General features: G+C 40.7%; 1 pseudogene across 1 annotated transcript; it reads left to right on the top strand.

Annotated features, from left to right (window-relative positions):
* The first annotated feature begins 1,125 nt into the window (after positions 1-1,125).
* Positions 1,126-4,867, top strand: LOC145535944 (casein kinase I pseudogene; annotated as a pseudogene). The gene has a single exon (XR_014075548.1). The product of XR_014075548.1 is annotated as a casein kinase I pseudogene (transcript).
* The last annotated feature ends 2,139 nt before the right edge of the window (positions 4,868-7,006 follow it).

Raw genomic sequence — 7,006 nt, 5'->3', positions numbered from 1 at the left:
CTTCCTATTCTTCTTCCTTCCATCCCCCAGTGCTGACCATGTCGCCTTGAATGGGACTGTATTGTAACAGGGGTGATTCGAGGACGTCACTGTGGGCTTCAGCAGGGAGGAGTGGCAGCACTTGGCCCCTGTACAGAGGTGCCTGTACCGGGATGTGACACTGGAGACCTACAGCCACCTGTGCGCGGTGGGTAAGTAAGCACAGCTGCCCTGTGCACCTGCCAGGGGCCTCAGAGAGGCTGCTTCCATTCTCAGCTGCTGAATGCTCTGGGGCATCCGAAGTGTGTAATGGTGTCATCTTTGATTTCCCCGAGATACTTCAGTCCTTTTACACTTCTGTGATTATTACTCTATTCACAGGGAAATGGGATTACTTTCCTGAAGGGCAAATAGAAGCGTGGTTGAAAGGCCCTGAAACCCCAATTCAGTTCAGTTCAGTCGCTCAGTTGTGTCCGACTCTTTGTGACCCCATGAATCGCAGCACACCAGGCCTCCCTGTCCATCACCAACTGCCGGAGTCTACCCAAACCCATGTCCATCGAGTCAGTGATGCCATCCAACCATCTCATCCTCTGTTGTCCCCTTCTCCTCCTGCCCCCAGTCCTTCCCAGCATTAGGGACTTTTCCAATGAGTCAACTCTTCACATGAGGTGGCCAAAGTATTGGAGTTTCAGCTTCAACATCAGTCCTTCCAATGAACACCCAGGACTGATCTCCTTTAGGATGGACTGGTTGGATCTCCTTGCAGTCCAAGGGACTCTCAAGAGTCTTCTCCAACACCACAGTTCAAAAGCGTCAATTCTTCGGCTGGACCCAATCCTGTATCGTGTCCTGTTCACAGGGTAGCAAGTTCCCAAACCAGACGTCATCTTCAAGCTGGAGCAAGGAGAGGGCCCATGGACATTGGAGGAGGAAACCCCACATCACAGCTGCTCATGTGAGTGAGTGTGACCTGAGCAGATAGAGGAAGTGGAGTGGATCTGTTTTTCTAGGAGAAGCTGATGCCTTTAAAGGCTGTGAAGATAACCTGTCTTAAAGGTTCTAAGAGCGCCCATCATTTCTTTCCCAGAGTTCTCTGCGCCATGAAACGGCTTCCGGGAACTGGGGGTATTTTGTGTCGGCTGGAGCTGGAGTACCAAGATGGCGGTGTCGGCGGAGTGACCGGAATCCCTCCTGACGGGAGCCGGTGACAGTTGTGGCAGTGGTATCACCGCCCTAACTTCACGGCTCCCCTTTACCAGCCCCCGAAGTCGCCGTGAAAGCGAGGCCATGGCAACCGCCAGAAACAAGTCGCTCAGCCTGCTAACGGTGAGAACCCCCTCGACAGTTTGCGGCCTGGTGAAAAGAAACCTGACAGGAGCAGTGATCAGGTTCCCCTTGGCCGATTCTGGGCCCTGTAACGCTGAGAAACAGCCAGCGTTTTCTGTTTCCTTCTGCCCTTCGAAGCCTTGCTCCATGGACGAGACCTAGAGGCCTCTATTCTCTCCTTAGAGGTGTCGGGACTTAGCCCCAGGACCATCTTTGTCTCTCAGGATGGCAAGCTGCAGCGGCTCCAAGGCCGATTTCATTGTTGGAGGGAAATATAAACTGGTACGGAAAATCGGGTCTGGCTCCTTCGGGGACGTTTATTTGGCGATTAACATTACCAACCGCGAGGAAGTGGCAGTGAAGCTAGAATCTCGGAGAGTGAGGCAACCCCAATTACTGTACGAGAGCGAACTCTATAACATTCTTCAGGGTGGGGTTGGCATCCCCCAGATACGGTGGCATGGTCAGGAAAAGGACTGTAATGTGCTAGTCATGGATCTTCTTGGACCCAGCCTCGAAGATCTTTTCAATTTCTGTTCAAGAAGGTTCACAATGAAAACTGTACTTATGTTAGCTGACCAGATGATCAGTAGAATCGAATATGTGCATACAAAGAATCTTATACACAGAGACATTAAACCAGATAACTTCCTAATGGGTACTGGGCAACAGTGGAATAAGTTATTCCTTATTGATTTTGGTTTGGCCAAAAAGTACATAGATAACAGTACAAGACAGCACGTACCATACAGAGTAGGTAAAAATCTCACTGGCACTGCTCGTTATGCTAGCATCAATACACATCTTGGTATTGAACAGAGTCGGCGAGATGACATGGATTCATTAGGATATGTTTTGATGTATTTTAGTAGAGCCAGCCTGCCATGGCAAGGAGTAAAGGCTGCAACAATGAAACAAAAATATGAAAAGATTTGCGAAAAGAAGATGGCCACACCTGTTGAAGTTTTATGTAATGGATTTCCTGTAGAATTTGCCATGTACTTAAAATATTGTCGTGGGCTGCGCTTTGAGGAAGCCCCGGATTACATGTACTTGAGGCTGCTATTCCACCTTCTTTTCAGGACCCCGAATCACCAACATGACTATGCATTTGATTGGATAGTGTTAAAGCAGAAAGCAGCACAGCAGGCAGCCTCTTCAAGTGGGCGGCAGGCCCAAGTCAGCAGGCCCAAACCCCAAAGGCAAGCAAACTGACAAAACCAAAATTAAAGTGACAGATCCAAGCATGATTCAAGAAACAGAAGAAGCAGAGCAGATAATCGGATCAGCATTTGTTTCTCCCCAAATCTAGAAATTTGAGTTCATATGTACACTAGCCTGTGCTTGTTGACAACCATTTACTTGGTGTAAAGGACTTAATTTCACTATAAACTGGCTCTGGTCAGCATTGGTGATGCTGTGTCTTGAACTGTAGCCGCTCTAATTGTGAATATTAACTGAGATAGTGAAACATGGTGTCCAGTTTTCTATTCCATTTTTCAAGTGGAAAAGTTCACTAAATGGTTGACACATACAAATTGGTGGAGAAAATGTGCATATGCGAATTTTTCGTTAAAATATTTTATTTTGAATTATACTGCTTTGAGATCTCATATCAGAAGAAGGGCATGCACAGTCTTCAGCCACAGTTGTGATGGTTGTAAATGCATCCTGAGGGCTTATCCATCCCTGGTGTTTGCAAGTTGTTCACTTAAAACATTCTTAAAATGGTTGGCTTCTTGTTTGCAAGCCAGCTGATATAGTAGCAATAAAAAATTCCAGTGTTTGAGCATATGAAGTACTGTGCCTGCTTACCTGTGCTAGAAATAACAGCATCTTAAGTGAAGACTTAAGAAAAACTTAGTGATGACTATATTATCCTTAGGACTCTGTATTAATTATATAATGTTCTTGGTATTAATAAAAAGCATATTTGTCACAGAATTTTAGTTAACATATTGCAACTGAACATGTATATATGTTTAGATAAACATAGTCACTGTAAACATCTACATGATCTGGAATTTGTTTTTATTTTGAAATGGGAGCTTTCTGATTTACAGATTCATTAAAAACTGTAAATTGCTTCTGTAAAAAAAATTCCCTAAACTTTTAGATTTACTTAGACAGAGTTGACAGAAGCCCCTTTAATATTTAAACACTATCTCCTAGTATGACCCTTGCCAATATCCACTATCTTCTTTGCTTGGCTTTTTGGCAGGAGAGCTATTTGCCCTTCTCCCCGTATCCCTGTACTCTAGATCATTTGCCACACTACCTTCTCAAACACCTTGATTTCTTAGTTACTTTTTCCTTCCCTACTATTTTGTGCTTCTTCTGTCCTGCGACACCCCCAGCATACTTTTTGTCCTTATGCATTCAGATTTCATGGATCTGCCTCCTTTCAAAACCACCAAGTCCTGCTCTTGCTCCTGCCAATCCCTTTCCATTTCCTCTCCAGCTTCTCAACTGTCATCTAGAACCAGATTCATTTCGTTTCACGAATGTCAACACTGACATCAGATCCTATGCTGATGCTCATCACCCTGTCTCATCCTCAGCTGCTAACTTTGTGGTGTTGTGTTTCAATTTCTCTTATAATCAGCTACTTTGGATGTTAATTGTATTTGTTATCCATGTGGGATTCCATTCTTTGAAGTGCTTGTTCTTATTGTTCTATCCATTTGTAACTGTAGATTTTTTTGTCTTTTCCTTATTGATGAGCACCTTGTTTTCTTTTTACAAATGTTTTTCCTTCTATTTCCTCTAACTGAAGGTCCCTGTCTACTGTCCTCTGCTCTTCCCTTCCTTAAGGGGTTGTTCCATCCATTCTGAACATTTTTTTCCCAATTTTACTGACACATATAGTGATAGCTTTAGTCCTTACATTATGACTGTACCCTGATCCATATTTTACCTATATAGAGTGACATTTCTCAAAGCTGTGCTGTTCCTTCATTCTCAATACATTAACTGAAATCATCATTGCCGAAATCAGATATTGTTCTCCTCTTCAATATTCTTCACTCTGCAATCCTATTTTTTTTCCTCTTTAAAATGCTATTTAAATGCCCTTTTTTTTTCAAGTTCCATATATGTCACCTAAAAGCAAGTTCATATTTTATCGTGTTTGGATTATTCTGTTCTTAATGGGATTAACTGACTCCATTTTTTAACAAATTCATTTTAGGTGCTACTGACAGATTTCATTGCCTAAATCATGACATTTATCTTGTACTAGCCTTAGGAAATAAAATTGCAGTTACTCTCTATTATGTAGCACATGATAATTAAACTTTCCTCTTAATGACACCAGGCCCCTTATTTCTAACTCAAACTTATATCTGTATATCTTCCACAACTCATGTTTAACTCCAGTTTTCTTATTGTTTCCTACATAGGAAATTTCTCTCTTTGTCTAGGCTGTTGATTATTTAGAGCTCTATTTAGATACAGGCTTCACCTGTTCCATGAAATTGGGCCTTTAATCACTCCAATATCTAATATTCTTTTCCTTTTCTCACCCCCACCATCCCAAGAAACTCAGAACAAATAAAAACTTTCCCCCTTTATTTTTTTAATTTTTAATTTAAAATTTTTTTGAGAGATAATACATTCACAAACTTTGAAAATCAAAAATTGTGAAAGAGTACACAGTAAAATATCTCACTCTCACCTCTGCTCCCCAGTTCTCTTCCCCAGGGACTACCAATGTTAATCATTTATTAATTTCCTTCCAGAAATATTTCGCTACAAATAACATTTTAGATTGTGTGGTATATCATTATTTTTCATCCTATATCTATGAAAAATCTTTAAGAATAAGAACAGTAATATATTTTATTCTTAAATTTTCTAGTGGAAAAATGGAGAAACCAGTTCAAGTACTACCATTAATAGTTTTGTGGAGGTGTTTCAGTGGGCTTATTTTTTTTTTAAGTGTCAAAAGAGTTCAAAGAAACAGATTGTTAGTAGGAAGGGGGGAATGGCTTGAAAACAAAAAAGAATTCAGCCTTGTTCATTAATCACTCTAGTAAAGCAGACAACTCTTACTCAAAAAGCATCAATGTGGGCCACATAGATAGTGTCTGCTTTTAAAATTCAGAGAAAATTATGTCTCCCTAAATTTGTGGTGAGACTATGGACTATTTTCAGAGCATAGTGCTCTTAACTGATCTGTGAATCACATATATATTCTGAACTGGCACAAAGAGCAGAAAGAGCCAAATTAATGGAAGAAGTATATGTGAATAATTATTGGATTGGGAAATAAACTGGATTTTTTGAAGACATGTTCATGACTAGCAGAATGCAAACTCACAGTCATAGCCATGTTTCCAGACTGATGACTCTATTTATGTGCTGATAAGTAATTCTATAGGCTCAGAATGTTAATTATTTTCAGCACAGGTATTAACTTTTTACATTGAATAGTGTTAGCTGTAACTAAATTTTTTTGGCTCCAGTGAATTTTGTACATACATACTAAATGAAGTAGAAAGTTGGAAAAAGTTCTCAATCCATGCCTACGAATTGGGATGCTTACGATCTATAGAGTAAATGAAATGAGGCTTGTGGATATAAAGAGTACAGCATAGGAGTGAAAGAATAGTGAAGCTTGGCAGGGATAAGACAAAGTTCTAGATTTCACTCTTTTGGCCTAACCAAAAGAGGAACACAGACTGGATTTCATGATCCAATCAGGCTCAGTATTTTAAAAATTGGTATATGGTTAATAGCATAACTTATTCATTCTATTCGGAGAAGGCAATGGCACCCCACTCCAGTACTCTTGCCTGGAAAATCCCATGGATGGAGGAGCCTAGTAGGCTACAGTCCATGGGGTCGCTGAGAGTCGGACACAACTGAGCGACTTCACTTTCACTTTTCCCTTTCATGCACTGGAGAAGGAAATGGCAACCCACTCCAGTATTCTTGCCTGAAGAATCCCAGGGACAGTGGAGCCTGGTGGGCTGTCATCTATGGGGTTGCACAGAGTCGGACACGACTGAAGCGACTTAGCAGCAGCAGCAGCATTCATTCTATTTAATGTTAAAAACCTATTGTATTTCATCTTCTACAAATCACCAGATTTCCCCTTCCAGGTGAGTTGGTACACTACTTAGGGTAAAGCTGAGCTGCTGAAAGAACTAAATGCGTACCGTATTGTCTATGTAAGTGGAGACATGCTGCCTTGTTTTAATCTCTCCTGCAGATGACCCATGTCACCTTGGAAAAATTATTTACCTGTTCTGGGCTTTAGTTTTCTCTTTTAAAAATATGCATAATAGTATCTGTCTCATATGTTTTCTGTGAGAATTAAATGAGTTTATATGTATGTACATAGTTAAGTGTCACTTAGAACAGTGCCTGGCATATCTTAAAAGCTATAAGTACATAGCATATAGTAAGAACCATAGGAGTGTTTTCTGTCATCATCATCATCTGGATTCCCTGTGTCCAACCTGGATAAGTTGCATGTAGCTCCTCTATATTTGGGTAACTGTTTTAAATTTGAATTTTGCCTTCTTTTTCTCCCTTTAGGAGAGAAGCATGGGATTGAAATATTATAGTTTATAATTATTGTAAAAGCTTCATTTCACAATGAGAAAGTAGGTCAATTCAAGAGGAATTATTCCTTGTTTTGTTTTAATTAAAATGATTATTCATTTTTAAGAAAAAAAACTGTGGCCGTATG

This window comes from Giraffa tippelskirchi, chromosome X, assembly GCF_054371585.1.
Source record: "Giraffa tippelskirchi isolate mGirTip1 chromosome X, T2T-mGirTip1v1.2.pri, whole genome shotgun sequence".
NCBI classification, from domain to species: Eukaryota; Metazoa; Chordata; class Mammalia; order Artiodactyla; family Giraffidae; genus Giraffa; species Giraffa tippelskirchi.
This window is presented reverse-complemented; position numbering and strand designations above follow the sequence as displayed.